Here is a 21,235-nt window from a genome sequence, read left to right as displayed (position 1 = left end):
CTTTATTCAGAGAAAGCAAAACACAAAAAGCAACGTTTCAGCCAAACATTGCCCTTGTCAAGCTCAAAAGGCCCTGTTTGGCCTGAATAAAGTAACCTAATGACTGGAAGCTGATTGGAGTGCTGGGGTTCTTTTCTGTGTTCGTACACACAGCAGGACAGGCTCTGCCACACCAACACCCAAACACACACCCCAGGACAGACTCTGCCACACCGTTGTAGAAAACATAGTTTGTGTTAATATTTATTATTTTCTAGAAGAATGAATAATATGCATTCGAAATGACTGTCTATTTCCTGTCTGTATGCTGCATTTGAAATTATTATTTCAATCATATTTACGACTGACAATCTTTCTTCTCTGATTAAAGAGTTTAAAGTTATTTAGAAAAAAAAACATAAGCAGAGAAAATGAAAGACTAATACAGGAAATGACTCCTAATCATAATATATTGATCTTTAAAAAGTCATTTAATAATACAAATCTGTAAAAGTGTATTTTGTGTTTGTTTTACTAACATAAAATTATAGCGAAAGAAAAGAAAACAAATGCATACTTAATTAATAAAATAATTCATAATAAAATAAGTGTCATTCTTGCCCCCCCTACTCCATGAGATTTGGGGACCCATGGACCCCTCATCTTTCTCCTTTCCCATACTTGTTTCATCCCAGTCCAGGGTACAGAGCAATACTTAAAAAAATATTAAATTCAAAACAAGTTAGATTAATGATGTCATAATGAATATTCTCTAAAAGTGGAATGGAATACTTTGAGACTGTAACATCTAGCAGAAACCAATAGAAATGGGTATTTATAACTCAAATAGTATGTATAATATATGTGATGGAAGGTGGGGTGAGTTCCAATAATCTTCACATAACATAATTCACTTATAGCAATGTAGGCATGACTCAAAGTGATCCTTCACTAAAATGAAAACCTGCACTTCATTGGTTGATAAAACACAATCCAACCAGGTGCGCTCGTGTCAACCGATGATGAAAAAATAAAAATAAATACAAAAACCGTGATAGTGCAGATGTATAAAAAGACAATATTGACTAATAGGTTTACTCTATGCACTCACAATGTATATGTGATGTTTCAAAGTGGAATTCTCTCTAGGTCCGTATATCCACTTGTGCATGTAGAAAAAACACAAGGAAAAAAACAAAAAACATGGGATGGTATCGCTGGTGAAGGGAACAACGTAAGGCGATGGATGTACTTAGTCTTTAGGAGAATATACTCAGCATGTATATTATTCTGAAGTGTCTCCAAACAGGCTCTTCTCCAGTGTATGTCCACAGTTCCGTGCTGGTCTTAGTAGATGTTCCCCAATTTTTTCAGCGTTTGGTTGAAATACCAATATAATTCAGTATCCAACAGATGGCAAATTAGTAGAAAATTTATTTTGGGACAAAGCCCTATATATATTGTAGGTGAACTATAGACACATGATTCCAAATAAATAGATAAATATTGTACCAATAAATACATACTAAAATCTGTATATATATATAGTCCAGGTTCCTTTAAAAATATATATATAGAAGTAGATAAAAAACAGTCTTGTTTAAAATCAAAAGATACTGGTAAAAAGTACTCTCTCTTCATTGGTTGATGGCAGACATAGAGTCGCTCGTACAGACTTTTAAAATCCTGGTGCCCCATCTTGGCCGGGAGAGACCACTGGTCTCCCCGCTCCAAGCATTAAAGGTCCGTACAAACGACCAATAGAGTCGCTCCTGACGGGGAACTTGGCCTGTCTCCCCCGTACAAGAGTCAAAGGTCTTTAACTCCTGATGGCGAAGCTACAGATTTCCACTCCCGTTATCAATGCAGCCTCGCAGAGGATGCCAGAGGAGGCCCCTGCAGGCGACCAATAGAGTCGTTCGCACTGCCCTTTAACTCCTGACGGCGAACCTACAGATTTTCGCTTCTGTTAACCTCTGTGATGCTGCGTAGATAAGGTAGGCTAGATGGGGAAGTGACCAGGGAGATTAGTAAATGAAGACAAAGACGAACACGAAGATTCTTCGTGTTGTGTGTCTTCGTCTTCGTATACGTTTTGCCATCGCCATGTTCGTATGTTCGGTATACGGGCTGAACAACGAAAACGCACCCTTCGTGTTCGTTTTCATGTTCGCGCGAATACGAATGCACAAGTCTAATAGTCAGTATTGTTAGAATAGATGTCAGCAAGTTGAATCTTCATTGCTATTCAGACACATACAGGGACACCAAAGATCATATTATATTCTATAGGCTCTTATCTGAAAGTTAAATAAATAATTAGAACATTATCCAGCAACTAATTATTTTGCCCCTTGTCACTAGGGGAAACCTGGGCTAAATAGGGGATAGCATTCTTTGTTTTAAAATATAAATCAAAACAATAACAATTAGTAGCTCTCTATTAGATATGTGTAAGAATGTAAGTGATGTCCATTCAATGGATCTTTGCCTGAATCAAAATAGAAGTGGCACGCAATTAAGTAAATGATATATAAATGCATAGAAGCAAATCTGAGCAGGACCCTTCTCACCTGTTGTTTCTGTAAGTCAAATTGTTGTGCTATATACTAGTTGCTATGTCCCATCTATACAGTGCTATGATGGCATTATATAAAACAATAAATAATAATATAACCTTATGATGGTTCGAGATTTGCTATATCTAAGAAACCAAAAGAAGTTTTAGGAGGACAGGTTAGATGCCTAAAGAAAGCATATCCAGGAAATGAATGATAGTCTCACCTACTAACCTATTTATCTGCTATACTTAAATCTATCACAACTTAATATACCCCTCTCTATGTGTTCCACCACCCACTGTGGAAGACCCTCATAAAAGTTCCTTACTGTTTTTTTTAAAGATTAATTGGCCATGTGTACTGCTCATGTTCATTGCTTTTGACTATAAATTGTCAAGTCCCTTGATCCATGACATTTTAGGTTTTTGTGCCGTTGTCACACTATTCCCTCTTGTCTTTAGAGGACCTCTTGAAACTATTATCTGATATTTCAGTGGACTGACACTTGAAAAGTACAGGCTCTGACAGATGTAGGATACCATTGTGAATCTCAATTAGATATTTATGAAGACCATACCTAAGGCTTATTCAGGCAAGAGTGTCATGTATAAGGCCTATTCGATTGTATTTTGGGACCTGTCATAGCTAGGAATTATGACACCTTTTCAAATAGAAAAAAGACTAGCACTATAAGCTACAGGTAGAAAACATATGGACGTATACTATACTATGCTCGATTGAACTGATAAACTGTAGTTCACACATATTTTTATGTGAAAACAATATTAATTTTAAACAGTGTTATTGCTCATTGTGTAGCTAATTGAAGCCTAATAAGGCTTTTTGTATATTGTACTTACAATTAAGATTTCACAAGCAGGAAGCTCAAATAGTCATTATGACTGTTTATTGTATGAAAACAACAATTGTAACAGCTGAAATCACACTCTGACATCTGCTCTTCTAGTTTCTTAGGGCCACATTTAGAAACCTACAAAATGTAGGTAAGACTGGGATAAACAAGGGGCAACCTGTGCTTACAATGCCATTTGTCCAGTGTCTTCTCCAAGAATCTTGTTTAGGCGGTAAGCAGAAGGCCTCGGGTAAACGCAGGATTGCCAACTTTACTTCCAATGACACACGCATGGAGCTGCTCATTGAAACACCCCCTTCTTACCTCCAGACATACTAGTCGAAAAAAGCTAACCTCCCCACACTTTTCTGCATGTAGTGGGCTTATTTGTTACTCACTTGTACAATATCTTGCAGATCTTTTACAGAAAAGGCAGGTTTAAATGTTTTTAAGGCAATAAAACGTAATATGAGATGCAAAGGTCTGACTCCAGTTTGCAAATATGGAACATCACGGAAAATTATTTATTGATCAAAACCTAAAACACAGCTTTGAAATAAAACAAATTATTGCTTTGCAAGATCAGTACATGCAAGCCCAACAAAACCAACCTTTTCCCCCTCTATATGAAAGTAATTTAAATATTCTCATTGATTTTGGGAATCTATCTAAATGTTTTTTTACTTGCGAGTAGCATTCTAGTTTGGTAACTGTATAATGCAAGTTGTTTGCGAGTGCATGCAAGTGCCTTCGAGTTTTGCACATTTCAGATGAGGTTATGCAAGTTCAATATGCATAGACTCGCAATAAAGATGCTAAATTTTCAACCACCTTACACAACTAAGTTTCAAATGTTTTTTTTTTCAAAAACAAATCAATGGCCCTCCCGAACACTCTATTGCCCATGGAAGGAGTTGACGATCACCCCCTCTTGCCCCCATCCTGTGCATGCTGGAGCTAATTAACCTTGAGAGTTTTAAATTTAAACCCACTCTAGAAAATAACAGTAATATTTAAGTAATAACTTAAATAGTAAGGTGATGCATATTGTTATTGATTAAAAACTGCTGGCTGTATGCTGAAATGTCTTTGCTGTTGCACATCTAAATCTATAACCACCTAATAATATGGGGCATTTGACAATTAGGATTTCTCATCTTAATAATTAAATGTTTCAGAACTGCCTAAGGAGTGTTTCCATGGACATCTGTACCTACTGCTGAGCACAGACTCAGCAGGTTAATAAACAGCTTATATCAGCTAGGAAGACAGCATTGTTAGAGAAAACAAACATTTTTATCCCAACAAATAATGGTAGTAGCCATATAGTTTCTAATTTCATATGGTCATGGTTACTAATGGTTTATTGTTTTTAGATATAACTAGAATATTGAAATACCATCTTATTAATATTATATTGCTATATTGAAACAACATTTTTTTAAAAAAAATTAGAACTAAGACACAGTCTAAATATTTTTTCACAATTTGTATATGGTGTTGAATAGAGTATGTGGAAGATGTTCTCATTGGTCTTAGTTTTACCCCATCCAGCCCAAGAGAGCCCATTGTTTAATTGGGTATCATAATTAATCTGTGTCTAGTCCATGTGCTAAAGTAGTAAACGGTTCACAGCCATTTTCATTAAAACACTGGGAAACACCTGTCCAGAAAAATATACTGTAGATTTCTGCAATTGCAGCCAAAGCACAACTCACCAATCATAATCATGGGAAATGACAATGGACATTGTTTGTTTAGAACCAAAGCAATTTTATTAACAAGAAACCTGAATTGGAGCTTTCACCATCCTGTTTTTTTTAACTTATATTCACTTTTTTACATTTTACATTTTCTTGAGTGACTATCCAGTTTGCGAATAATCAATTTCTGACAGGTGCAGTAATGGCACATTCTGAAGTCCTCCCATGCAGATACAAGTTGCAATGGAGATATTTTATAGAGGTGAATGTAGCATATTTTACTTATATGTTGATATTGTTCCAAGTGTGCATCACATATCACCTGGGCTATATTACATATATTGCAATTTTTATACAACACGTAACAAAGTTAACCACATCTTAGGTTGTGAGAGACACTTAACCAAGGAGCAAATAGCTGGTGTATTTGCATGTGTTTATATTAGTAACTTTTGTAAAGTATTAAAAATGAGGCCCTTTCATTGAAATAACAAGAAACCTATTCCAGATTTAGCATGTGGATGCATGGAAGCTTTGCCAAAGATGTCAGGAAAAATGTATATGGAGACATTTTGAGAAAATGAAGAACAATCTGCAGGGATAATCTACTAGTTTCTATAGTAACTGTCCAAGAATACACTACTTCTTTACCAATATGGCCCATCATGTTTTCTTCATCTTATGCAGTTAATTAAAAGGTAAAAAAAAAAATATCGTCAGGCCGGTTTCAAATCAGTGCAACCAATTAAATTATAATCTAATATTTAAATTTAAGAAATTAAAACATAAAAGAAATAATGACATGTAAACCAGAAAGAATTTATCTGGTATAAAAAAGATTTTCAAGAGAAACAGGACTCAAATAGGTCAACAGGTATTGATTTAAAGCACAAGCTCTGACAGGGATCAGTGTCACACTAGCTTAGTGTAGATCCATATGACAAAAGCTCATTCCAGACAGCGCAGGTAGCAAAAAGCAGTAAAGAGAATTTTTTAAATAATGAAAAGCAGACAAAAGGACAGATTTGAGAGAACATTCTATCATTATTTATTAATGTGGAAATACATTTAGTTAGTGGAACACATTTTATATCTTCGTACATGATCTTATATGTTGTCCCTGATGTTGTATCTTCAAATCAAGTATATTGAGCGGAGCGTGGAGAGAGAGAGATGGAGATACAAAGATGGCAGAAAAGCCATTCTAGGCTGCCCCTCTTAAATCGCTTTTTCCACATTTGTTCCCTAATTACAGTAGTACCCCACATACATACTTTTAAAAGTGCCACACCCACACAATTTAACACAGGGGCGTAACTATAATCCACAGGGCCCCGGTGCAAAAGTTTCCCTAGGGCCCCCGACAAGCAACATGCTTGTCACCTTTGCCCCCAAAAACGGCTTTTCTGTGCCATCTGTTTGCCCACAAACAGCCTGCCTGTACCATCTTTGTTTTTCAAGGAAAACTTGAAATATTCTTATTTTTCTTCATTACTGTATTGGTTGCTAACTTGCTTAAGCATTCTGTATATTAGTCATTTCATATAAATTGTAATATTTTACAGCAGCCAATTGGATCTCTTTCTTTGAGCTGATACATGAAAATAAACAAACACTGACAATGTCATTTGTTTTTGCTAGCCAATGTTTTACATGGATATCATTGATTTCAAGCATGAGTTTGTCAGGATCAATATTCCCATAAAAAAAACTAAAGACAAAGAACAGGTTTACTTTCTTTCCCATGATGAACTCTCCCAATTCCCTTGCTTTTACTGTTTGATTTGTTACTCATAACATACTGCTTCTAAAGGTTGTTATTATTATATCAAAGCGGAACATTTTACATGTTAACCCTATCTCCAGGGTAAGATTAAATACACAGAGCACAGATTCCCCATCCTGTAGTAAACTTAATTGATTTGTAGAAGTCTGAGCTGCGCCATTGCTGTTATAAACCTCCATGGTTTCCTTTGCAGCATCTGTTTATTTATTTAATCCCCCTACATATTGGATGTGGAATATGGGGGTCACATTACTACTGCACCCATTCTAACATAAATAAAATCTGGCAATATAAAAAACGAAAAAACACCTTCGCGTGAAAATAAATAGTGAAGTAATGTGAATAGAAGATAATAATAATAATAAATATACTCCTACACGTTCTGCAGCTCCCTGGAACAACACTCCTCACAAGTGTACAACAACGAAATATCAGAAAGAGGGGCGCATGAACATGTGGAGAAAAATAACAACACAATAGTGTAATACAATCGAATATAGTGATGTGATGAATAATATATTGCACTCACAAAAGTGATAAGTAAAGAAGGCCCATCAGAAGGAAGATAATCTTCTTGATGTCTGGAAAGCAAATAAGGAAACCAATGGTGCAGTATTACAAAGCTAATGTTTAATAAAAAAAGCTGAAAAACTCACAAGAATGTTGGCATAACGGATAATGTTATGCTAAAAGGCACAAAATACAATGTCCAACGAATAAAGGTAATATCAATCTCCAACGAATGATAATGACGACAGTCTCAACGCGTTTCGCCAAACTCCGTTGGCTTCTTCAGGAGAAAAATGATAAATAAAATCCAAATGGATGTCGAATAATCTGTAGAAATCGCCTCTTCAAGTTCCGGTTTTTAAAAGAGTTTCGTGGCGTCCTCACGGCTGTATCTGACGTGATCGCGTCATCGCCTTATTTGCTTTCCAGACATCAAGAAGATTATCTTCCATCTGATGGGCATTCTTTACTTATCACTTTTGTGAGTGCAATATATTATTTATCACATCACCATATTCGATTGTATTACACTATTGTGTTGTTATTTTTCTCCACATGTTCATGCGCCCCTCTTTCTGATATAAAAAAAATCTGGGCCTACATTACCTTTCTGAATATGAAGCCAAACTATTTCAGGATATTGGCTTTCCACCACTAGGCACCACTACCTTGTGCATTGCGGATTTAACTATTTCTACTACTATACCTTTTTCACTTATTCAGAGGTCCTTTTTAGTTATTAATAAATATATATTGTTACACTAAATTGCAGATATCATTTACACATATTTAATGACTACTCACATATGTTTACAAAACAGTTGTTACATAAATATAATGATATAGTATTGTATAGGGTTTCAAATGTATGTGTAAAAGTTGTTCTTGTATATCAGTTCCAGTTTGTTTTTAGGTTACCTGGGCATTTGTATGGCTAGTTTAGTTTAACTGAAGCTAACTGTTAAATTACTTTGATCCGAATTGGCTTCCCAGAGGCTTGCTTTGATATGCTTACACAAGCGGTAATCGTTAATCGAAAATAATGTTTGTTGTGATGAGTTACACTCCATTCCTTTTTTCACTCTCAAAGTCTAGGTCATTGAAGCTATTGTTATGACAAGATGTCATTATCTGGTCTGTACTGAGCAGACAGCTAAAATACTCCCTAGTATTTTGCTGCTATTAGTATGTAGTTTAGTTAAAGTGATTAAACATAGGTACAGTGGCTCAAAATGTTCATTCTAATTCTATAGTGTGCCAGTCAAGTTTTGTAAGGTCAGATAAAAATGGTTTCACTTCCTAGATGCAATTATAAATGTTGTCCCCAATTTTAAACAGATCATTTACCTGGTAAGATATTTCACAGATCTTTGAGCTTTCATTTTTTTTCCATAACATTATCCAATTAGGTTTTATAATTAACATTTAGTAAAGTATGCATTTGATATGACACTAGTTTGTGTTAATTCAGCCGTGTTCCACTATACTGCAGGTTAAGAAAAGAGTTTATTGTTTAATAAATGAAGGTACTTGGTTTGTAATACTGGCATAACATTTATCATGTGGTTGCAGAAGATCTGTCACTTTTCCAAATCAGTATATATTTTAAAATAATTTTACACAAGTATGATTAGCATAAACTTGTGTATTAAAGATGCATTATATGTATATTTATCAATAACAATGATAGCCTTAAAGAGCAGCAGCATCAAAGGCTTCCTATTTCTTAGATAAATGGCTTTGCAGTTTTTATTATAGTTGCCTTGGAGACGTGCTTCTACTGTCTGCACCAAGGGTCATAGAAACATAGACTCAGACCTAAATCACTCCTTGTTTTGTCTTAGATTCAGGATAGCTAATGTATCCCTATCCCATGCATGATTAAATTCCGTAACTGTATTAGCCACCAATGGTATCATAGATCCGATATAAACTAATGGATACTGAGGTCTCTTTCTTCCCGGGACCTAATGGGCCATGGGTTGTTGAATGTTTTGCCCCTATGGTATCATTGGGACAATAGAATTCCCAGATTCCTGTCCTCTAAAACCTCTCTCTGGGTTGAACTAATTCATACTCAGGTCCTTGGCTTCCTTAAACACATTGGGCCAAGGGATGCTAAGCTTCTTTGGTGTCATTAGGATAATGATATCCTAAGTCATCTCAATTCTCGTCCCTGAAAGCCTTTCTTACTGGTGGCTTAATGGGCCAGAAGATGCCCAGTATACTCGCTACAGTTTTAATTTGCCAGTGTGACATGCTGCTCTTAGTCTAACTGAAACCAACAGATGTTAGTAGGCCAGACAACACGGTTAGTCCAGATAAAAAAAAGGTTAATGAAGGGACAATAAAAACAAGATAGCCAGCCCATTGGGCATATCCTGCACATCATGCAGCCTTATCAAATAAAATATAAACAACCTTCCACTTAAAGGCATACTGTCAGCTTCAAAGCTGCCATCAGTGTATTTTTGGAGATCAGGCAGCTTACCTTTTTTCTCCTCCGTCAATTCCAGCGCACTTCACGTTGCACTTTCATCAGCTCACTTACTCAGTAATATTCTATATGTGTTTTTTCTTTTTACTTTGAAGAATGCAGTGTAATACAATGCAATGTAATGAACCCCTCATTACTTACCTCAACTTATATTTTTTGTACCATTAAAAAGTGATATTAACAATCTAGGAAACAGATCAATTTGACAGTAAATTATGTTAGACTATATTCTATATTTAGAGAAACAAAGTAGTACAGAATTTTGATTTGAAGCAAATAATTAGCCTGGTATAGGTTTTCACAAAAATTAGTCAAGTGGATGTCCAATTAATTTAAATTTGCAGTTCTCTAATTGAAACCAAAAGTAGAAGCTTTGTTCTGTGTGCTTAGGAAAAAAAACTTTATTCAGAATAATTAAATGTTAAACCCACTCGATTTACCACTTACATGAGAAATTTAAATTAGGTAAAAACAACAAGCACTTCAAAAATATAAAAGAAAAAAAAAGTAATCCAAGGTCCAATGTAAATACCTCAACTGATAGCAGTATACTGACAATTTCAATTTTTTTTTATTTTTTCAATTATATTTAGTACTAGTACATCACATGACATCAGCCATGTATTGCACTAAAAGTAGTCAACAAGTGAACGGTATTACAAAATAAGTATGTCCCAAGTGAAAAATATTGAGTATAAAATATGGTGCTGTATACAGTAATATAGGTTAGCATTGGCAAAAAAATGGTTTTATCTCATTTTGTTTCAATAAACTTATTTTATCAGCGGAATTAGAGGCTGCTATTGCTGTCAGTCATGTGACATTCTGGATGATTTTCCCTTAGCTGATTCTTTATGGCAATGCTAATGAAGTCTGTTTCTCGATGGACTTCCATTAGTCAGAGTGCCAGCTGAATGATAAAAACCGAGCCATTCTATTGTTTGCCACAGGCAGTATGTTCAGAGCATTTGTCTAGTATACTGGGATTAGATAACAGGCCCAGAACGCATACACATGGCTGATATACAGCTGTCGTATGCAAAAAATTAGAACTGTTTTAAAAAAAGAAAACGGCACCTATAAAAAGAAACAAACTCCAAAGGTTTGGCCTTCACAATGTGATGAAATAAGACACAATTCAATGAATCTGAATTAGACCCAACCCTCAGGTTGAAACAACACAATGAACTGCTATTTCACCACAGCTGCAGCTCTACCCCTATGAAGGCATCATGGCCCTATCCACAGTCCTACTAGGCCTTCACCACCTGGGCCAGACTGGGGAAGAGTAAGCACATAATTAAGCAGCCCTAGTACTTTAAAGCCAGTGGCCACCAAATAATGTATGTACAGCTGCTGATAGATACACATAAATACACATACACATGGTGCTTTACATTTTTATACTCTTGCAGAATTGTGGAACACATAACTACACACAACTCTTCTTGGGCTTAAATTTTGTGAACAATTCTTAAATTTGATGGGTCGTATATAGGGTGACCACATGTCCCAGATTGTCGGGGACAGTCCCGCAATGGGGCTTCATGCCGGGCAGCCTCAATCAGTGATCTTGGGTGGAACTTTACATATAAATAAAAAAGAGATGTCTGAAATGTATAGAAGTATGACCTTTTTATGTAGCCTGTGATTGTGTAAACGCCAGCCCAAGCATAACTTTGATGCAATGCACTCGTCAAAGTAAGTGTCCCTGAATGGCAGTTAGGAAGTGTGGTCTTATGCGCCATCAGCTCAAAGCTGCCCTTCTCTGCATATTCTGCTCCAACACTTCTGCAGTAAGGACTTCACATTATAGTTTGACTGCTCTGATTGGCTAAAATGTGTTATACAAATATATGAGATAGCATGTTACACAAAATTATGCATCATATTTTGGGTGATCTAATTGTGTCCTAGGGTCCACATGTTTAGGTATTGTGTACCTTTACTATTTGTTTTAGAATGTGGAAATAATGCATACACATTATGGGTGTTTATTGAATTTTTACCCCCACATCACTTGATCAGATGTATGAGTTTCCTTACAGTAGGTATCTATGAATAGCTTAACTTGTTCTTAAGTTAAGCAAAATATAGGTTTACCCTAAATATTTCTGGTATAGCAAAACTATTAAAATTGACCTGTCTCCCAAGAGGAAAACTATATCCTCACATTTGATAACTCCATAAGGTACTTGTAGTTAACATTTGCATGTTAACATATAATAGACTATTAACCATAAAAAAAGTTGAAGGGTAAATAGTGCAATGTTCTATTTGTGGTAGCTGTGTCAATGTGTGTGTGAAGGTTTCCACTGGTATAAAGTGCTAATGTTATGTGTAGACCTATTCTCATGATTATAGACATACCATGTAAGTTTGAAAAGTGTATACAATAATGTATCATCTTACAGTCACTAAAATTAGCTCATTCAGTTCTTCTGAGAATTTCATTCCCACGCATTTCTATGAGCAATTTGTGTAGACCCGTGAAAATTCTTTATTACTATTCTTTCCACAGCAGGAGCAGCCAAGATACTCAAGTTTCTGCTAAACCTATATTTGGCGATTCGGTTGATTGTAAACTTTGTTAGAAAAAAATGGACTGTGGTATTTTTTTATAATAAACGTAAGCAACAGTATACAGTCACAGGCAACATGTCAAGACAGCAGCATCCATAACAAGCCTTATTTCAATCATTAGTACTCATAAATCGTTTATTGTCAAATCTATCATGAAGCTCTATGGACCATACTCTTGACAATATAAAGTTTTTTTTATCGCTGTTTTTAACATGGTCAACAGTGGTAGAATCTATAATGTCCTAATAGTTAATGCTAATAATAATAGTAATAATTATAATAAATGTTCTGCCATTCCTGTGTACGGCAAGGGTTTCTTTCATATTGTACACAAAATAAAGGGGAAATAGTAATTCTTAACTTTTAATCGTACAAACACCCAATTAAAGTTTGGCAAACAAAAGCTGGATATCATATGAATGAAATATTGGCCTAAAACCGCAATTGTCAAACCATTTCATTCCAGATTGAATATTTTGAACTTTCTATCACTAGACAAGATAATCGTTAGGTAGAATTACAATTTTTATTTAGCACCAAATAAATTACTAAACATATCATTTGACCTTTGGCAAAGGGTGGCATAATGTTTCATTTCGAAAGATTGAACATCTCTGTGGCTGACCCTATAAAATCAGCATGCACCAGAGCATTCAGCTTAAGTGGTTAGTCTTCATTTGCACAATCATAGCTCAACAGGGAGTAATGTCTGTGTAGAAGACACCAATCAAAGCCAATCACTGCTTTATGTGGAAGAGGCAACCCATTCTTATTTTCTTTTATGTGAATCGTTGGCTAAAGATACCAAAAAAGATTACACAAAACTGGTGGAATCCGCATAGCGTCATCTATAAAGGATTGTTAGAGAGAAAACAAGACTGCTGGAAGCCACCTAATTGTTCATTTGAAAGACCTTTAACATGAAGAACAAGCAAGCAAGTCTGGTGAGTGCCTTAGAATTACAAGTTTATGTAATATCAATTATTTTTGCTGTGGACATAGCAGGTGCATTTTTTTTTGTCTTTCCAACAGAGTATTTATTGTTCTTGTTAGATTACATGTTTGTGTATATATTCATGCCACTATTTGCAACGCTATAAAATGTGCATTTTTTTACAACTCAATTTCCACAAATCGCCTAGAAAAAAAGTTATTAATGCTTACAAATAACACACGATTCTCAGAGAGCTCTATTGTCAATGTTATTGTTGGGAATTATAGCAAAAACTAATTGTATCAGATAAATGATGATTGTATAGATATCAATGTTTGAAGCCGCAACGTAAATGCCTGCTTTCACAATGGCTTTTATAAGAGGACCTAGCAAAAAAACTTCAAACAGTAAAGTTTTATGTTGTTTACTGGTAGTTTGTTGCAAATGAAAGTTAAGCAGAGTAAAATATCAACTATGTAGTATTAACTCTTTGGGTACCCTTGAATCAATATAAAACAAACTATGCCCACTACACAGTCCCAATATCTTGCTGTCTCAGCACTGTCCCTATAAAATCTGTGCTTTTTTTTATTGACTTGTCAATAGGCTCTGTTCAACATAATATATGATAAACAATTCTAGCTCTTAATAGTTTATTTAGATTTCAATGTGGTTTACAATGGTAAGAATATGTAAGTGCTGACTCTGCAACTCTTTGTAACTTCTGATCTATTCTGTAGTCCTTTTTATTGACTCCATGCTAAGTACGGGTATATAGGGACACTGAGGGCAAGAGCTAAATACATTTTTGGAAATGTTTATTCTAAGTAGCACTAAAAAAGTCAATCATGATAATGGGTACAAAGTAATTTATATGGATATTTATACGTCTGTTACTTTACATTTGTCTTTGGATTCTGAGTCAGTATTTTAAGTAATCTTTAAGGTTATGTGTGCTACCAATCAAGTGAAAAAAACAGAATAATTTGTCAACCTTGTCTCTCTGTTTCTGTTCATGTCTTTCATTTGTATTCGTAATTAATGTGAATACTGGATTGATTACATTTATTAAAAATGGGCTAGCGACCTATTATCTGCAAAGTAATTGCAGTTGTTTAGTTAAAAAAAAATATAAGACTGAGTAAGGGAAAATTTGGCTATACAATCAATGCATATGCAACAGTTTATAAAATGAAGTCTGGAATGGGATTAATATGAAACTTTCTAAATACTTTGTCGCTTTTTGCTTTATTCTTTTTACATTTTTTTTTTATTTTTACTAACCTGCAAAACACTCCCAGTGGATAAATATACAATTAATGGTAAAGACCCTAATGATATAGTGTAATTAGTGCCTTCTGTTTTGCTCATTTTGATTGTGATGAATGCTATCTTACTTCTATTTGAGTGGTTATTTTCATGTTACATATCTTCGAAGGATACATACCTGACCGCTGAGCACAATACAGTAATGGAAAAGCATTTTAAAGTTTATATATGCAATAGAACAATATATTTTAAAAAGAGTAAAAAAAAAATAAAAATAAAAAAAAATTGCCTTAATAGATTTTAATCCTGAATCGGGGATAAAATACTTCTGGTCATATAAAACTGTTGCATAGATTACCTTTTTTTGTAGTTTTAAACTACCACTAAGTATTCTAGGTTATTTAATTCATGTATCGATATACTTGTCAAACTGGTAAATCATTTGTGGTCTTGTTAATGTAATTAAAATATTAGAATAATGTTGACTGTTACATGCTATGACGTTCCATGGTTAGTGTCATAAAATACTCATTAAAATTTTTTTTTTTTTAAATCACACATACATTGTTAACATGATCAATTCAATTTATGACAGATTTATTTGAAATGTCAACACTATGAATATTCATTAAAATGGGATTTCATTAATGTAAGCAACAGAGGAACAGAGTTTTTTGTTATCATTTTTATGAATTTACCGGTAATAGCCAACCGTAGAAGCTTTCCTATTAGAGAAAATTCAGCTATTGTTCTTTTTTTTCTCTAAAGGCCAATATATCAACAACATTTATATGCATTTGTGTGTGTTCTAAATTTCGGTTGTTTTTTATTTTTTTTATTTTTACTATTTATTTTTACACCGAAAAAAAATGCTATCATAGCCCTACAATCAACTGTTTGTATATAATACGACTTACGACTTAGTTAGAATGATAGACGCAATTCTTTCTTTTATATATATAGGAAAAAATATAGAACTATTTTAATCATGTTATATATCAGGAATAATGTTTTTTAGGGAACGGGGGATTCATGACATCATTCACATCAGTAATTTCAATATGGAAGGTACATTGCTAAAATGTAGTGCTGTCATATAGTTTGAATTTTTGCAGTATATTTAGCTAAATGCATGCTAGCTAAAATGAAGCTAGCTAGCACTAACAGTGACACTCAGTGTATTTAATTGATCAGACCAAGAAACAAAATAACAATCTTAATGATACAATTGTTTAGCATGAAACAAAACCTATCTTAATTGGCTACTGTATGCTTATATTATGGAAAAAATTGAAAATTTAGAAAAGATTTTTAGGTTGGTGGTGGTGAAAATATTTTCAAACCCAGAGGACTGATTATTATTTGAAATATTAAATGCTGCTCATCCAGCATAAATAATGTAGAGGCAACTAGTGAGCACCCAACTGTGGGACCAAATGACATTCCTTTTAGTTAGCTCAGTAAAAAGGTACAAAATGCCATATGAATGTTTTATAATGAGCATTTTAAATCACTTCCTCCCACCAATTAAACATTCTTGGTTTTCCTACCTAATTTTCCTGTGTCATTATTTTCTCTTACCTAATGGTTCATTGATGCCAAATTAATTACATTTAGGGTTATATTAAATGTATAACCCTAAATGACACTTTCCTTTGCTTTAGAATGAGAAATTCTTTTCAGCATTGAATTCTACAACTGAGTATGTAAAATAAATTAATTATAAAGACGTGTGTTACTGGGGATGCACCTCAATTACCCAAACATACATGTGTCTATACTTTAGACACGTTTATCCACCAGGCAGGCAAGAGTCTTTTAGAGTCTTCATGCAAAGGTTTGCCAAGTAAATAGACATTTCCCGTTGCTTCATCGCTTGTACATCAAAGTTTTTCTCAAGGCTTGAAAACGATAATACAATATTTTACCTTCCCTGCTTTTGTAGTTGATTCTTCCTTCCATTTATTTATTGAAATATTTTCAAATTATATACGGTTGGTTAACTTATTTACTTTGCAAAGTGTATAGATTATTACCTTCCTGCATGTATGTGTATTGAGCGCTAACAGCTTTACTTAGCACTTTGCAGTTTACATTATAATAACAGCGTAGGTAAAATAAGTACCTTTTTATTGGGGTATACATGGCAATAAAACATTATGACACAAGGTTCCTGCTTCGGAGAGATTACAGTCCACAGTAAAAGATCAGGAATGGGTTTTGACCATAGTACTATAACTCCTAGAGTTGGACTTCCCAGGGCTGTTTTGGAAGTGCTATACTTTTATGTTTTATGAGTTGGTTAAATGATGTTGCCCGTTTAGATTTTGGAAACCAAAGCAGGAACCCTTCTAGTAACGTGTGCTGTTGGCAGAAAGCATATTAGATTACTAGATCCTGTTCTGTCTTTGATAGAGGAGATAAGGGATGCCTTATGATTGCTCCCTGATTTGGTTTTGCTGTTGAGTCAGCTATATATATATATATATATATATATATATATATATATATGTATAATCATACTCTCAAGCTAAGCCTTAGGCCATCCAGAGCCAGTTAGAGACATACACACACATACATACTCATATGTACACAGTGACATATTGCATGTACACTTGCTCAAGCATACTCATATATATTAACAAGATCCTCCTGACCGTCAAACAAATCAAGCACAAACTCATACAAACACACTCCCTTCACCTCTCAAGATTACTCCCATCAACATCTCCTGCTTCCCTGCATTGACTGTAGAACGGATAACACCATTATAAGCACTCTTCTTGGTGCTGGTCTGTCCAACCAAACAGGTCACATAACTTCAAAACTGGCACTAGATGATCTCATCCAATGTCACTTAGGCCTGCTTCTTACGACATACCCTATATGAACAAAAGTATTGGGACACCCAACCCTTACATCAACAAGGACTTTTATGACATTGCATTCTAAATACATAGACATAAATATTTAGTTGGTCTCCCCTTTTGCAGCTATAACAGCTTCCATTCTTATGGGAAGGCTTTCCACAAGATTTTGTAGTGTTTCTGTTTGAATTTTTGTCCATTCCCCAGTAGAGCATCTGTGAGGTCAGGAACTGATGTTGAATGAGAAGGCACAGGGGCGTACCTAGAGTATTTGGCACCCGGGGCGGATCCTGTAAGTGGCACCCCCCCAAATGTAAAGACATCTACAAAATTATGTTGACAAGAATATTTACTGCACCAATTTGTAAACTGTATGTCAACTGTAAACAACAAGAAATCTGAAAAAATAAATTAATAACTTATAAGTAAAATAAACACGTTTAAATAACATTTACTGAACATATAATAGTGCTTTCTTTAATAACCCTCCAAAAAAACAGCGCCCACATTGCCCACATAGAACCTGACCAGCACCCAAATTACATACACATAGGACGTGCCATATTTGCCCCCAAACAGCCCAGCATGAGTCAGCATTGTTCCCAAACAGCCGAGTGTACGCCATCTTTGTCCCATAAACACCCTGCCTCTGCCATCTTTGTCCCATAAACACCCTGCTTATACCATCTTTGCCTTTTTGACAAATCAACTATACACCTATGATTAACACAAACACTTTTACAGTCACTCACTAATTCACTTTCATTCACACAATAATTTATTCTTTCACACAAAATTATTTACACATATTCATTGATGCATTCTCACAAATTCATTAATTCTCTCACTCATTCACACAATTCATCCACACATTAATCCATTCATTTTCGCTCTCTCATTCTGACTCTTTATTTCAATATTCTTGCTACCCTCCTTTCTCCCTATCTACCCATTCTCACCCCCTTCTGCCCTATCTAGCCCTTCTCACTCCCTTCTCCCTATCTACCCCCTATCCCCTCCGTCTCACTCCCTTCTCCCTATCTACCCCCCCTAACTATCTACCCTCTCCCCCCTTTGAAGTTCACTTACCTTTCAGGAGTCCTGGGGTGGGGGTGCAAGGCCTCTGTCTCCCAGCTCTGCCACTGTATGGAACAGCATGGTAAAGTGTGGATTGCTAAATGTGTGAGAGTGATGGGAGTTATGATGTACTTTAGAGCATAATTATATAATGAAAAAGACATTGGAAATGGTACAGCATAACACCCATCACTCTCACACATTTACCAATCCACACTTACCATTCCAGATGCCACACATACCAATCCACACATACCACACATACCAATCCACACATACCAATCCACACATACCAATCCACACATACCAATCCACACATACCAATCCACAGATTCCACACATACCAATCCACAGATTCAACACATACCAATCCACACTTGCCAATCCACAGATTCCACACATACCAATCCACAGATTCCACACATACCAATCCACAGATTCAACACATACCAATCCACACTTGCCAATCCACAGATTCCACACATACCAATCCACAGATTCCACACATACCAATCCACACTTACCAATCCACACTTACCAATCCACACATACCAATCCACACTTACCAATCCACAGATTCCACACTTACCAATCCACAGATTCCACACTTACCAATCCACAGATTCCACACTTACCAATCCACAGATTCCACACTTACCAATCCACACTTACCAATCCACACATACCAATCCACATTTACCAATCCACACTTCCCAATCCACATATTCCACACATACCAATCCACATTTACCAATCCACAGATTCCACACATACCAATCCACAGATTCCACACATACCAATCCACAGATTCCACACATACCAATCCACACTTACCAATCCACACTTACCAATCCACACATACCAATCCACACTTACCAATCCACAGATTCCACACTTACCAATCCACAGATTCCACACTTACCAATCCACAGATTCCACACTTACCAATCCACAGATTCCACACTTACCAATCCACACTTACCAATCCACACATACCAATCCACATTTACCAATCCACACTTCCCAATCCACATATTCCACACATACCAATCCACACTTACCAATCCACAGATTCCACACATACCAATCCACAGATTCCACACATACCAATCCACAGATTCCACACTTACCAATCCACACTTACCAATCCACACATACCAATCCACATTTACCAATCCACACTTCCCAATCCACATATTCCACACATACCAATCCACATTTACCAATCCACAGATTCCACACATACCAATCCACAGATTCCACACATACCAATCCACAGATTCCACACATACCAATCCACACTTACCAATCCACACTTACCAATCCACACATACCAATCCACACTTACCAATCCACAGATTCCACACTTACCAATCCACAGATTCCACACTTACCAATCCACAGATTCCACACTTACCAATCCACAGATTCCACACTTACCAATCCACACTTACCAATCCACACATACCAATCCACATTTACCAATCCACACTTCCCAATCCACATATTCCACACATACCAATCCACACTTACCAATCCACAGATTCCACACATACCAATCCACAGATTCCACACATACCAATCCACAGATTCCACACATACCAATCCACTCTCACTGAATGATTTCCTACCTTTCCTCTTTTCTTCTTACAGCAGTCAGCTCCTTTTCTTTCTCTTCGCTCCTCTTCTTCTATGTTCTTCCTGGTTCAGAGGGCACGGACGGCGGTGGGCGCGGCTTCAGTGTTGTGCGCCGGGATCTGAAAACAAACCCCGGCGTACAGCAGCAGTTGCCGCGCAGATCGCGAGGGAGCGGTATCGGAGGTCTTTAACAGACCTCCGGCTCCCTTGAGTGATTTAAAGCCGGTTCCACCGGCTTACAATCGCTCAAGGGAGCCGGAGGTCTGTTAAAGACCTCCGATACTGCTCCCTTGCGAGCCTTCTCCTCCAGCGGCGGACATTGCTGTCCGTCTCTGGAGGGGTGCCGGCAAGTTGGCACCCCCCTGATGAGCGGCACCCGGTGCGGACCGCCCCCCCGCCCCCCGCTAGGTACGCTACTGAGAAGGCATGCCTTGCAATCAGTCTCTGTTCCAGTTCATCCCAATGGTGTCCAATGGGGTTGAGGTCAGGGCTCTGTGCGGGCCACTCAAGTTCTTCCATGCCAAACCCATCTATCCATATCTTTATGGACCTTGCTTTGTGCACTCGGACACAGTCATGCTGGAATAGAAAAGGGTATTTCCCAAATTGTTCCCATAAAGTTGGAAGCATAACATTGTCCAAAATGTCTTGATATGTACCCTTCAGCACAAAATAATTCTAGAACTCAAATGTTTATGCAGTAATAGGGGTATTAAATTCATTCAGTGGATATCCAGAGTGCAAATTTGCTTGTTACCAAGATTCCTCTCAATTAGAAAATCGAGAAGGCAAATGAAAATGTAAACAGCCTAGCATATACATCTTTCCATAAATCTAAGTTAATTAAGGAGATTAGCAAATGCTGTGCACATTCACTCAGAGTTGGCGATACCACATAAGAAAATGAAGCATTGGTCTAAGGGCTTCTTAGAAGGTTAAGGGGAGAGATATATAAAAATATAACGCCTATTTCTCATA

This window comes from Spea bombifrons, chromosome 1, assembly GCF_027358695.1.
Source record: "Spea bombifrons isolate aSpeBom1 chromosome 1, aSpeBom1.2.pri, whole genome shotgun sequence".
Lineage (NCBI taxonomy): Eukaryota > Metazoa > Chordata > Amphibia > Anura > Pelobatidae > Spea > Spea bombifrons.
Note: the sequence above shows the minus strand (reverse complement) of the source record.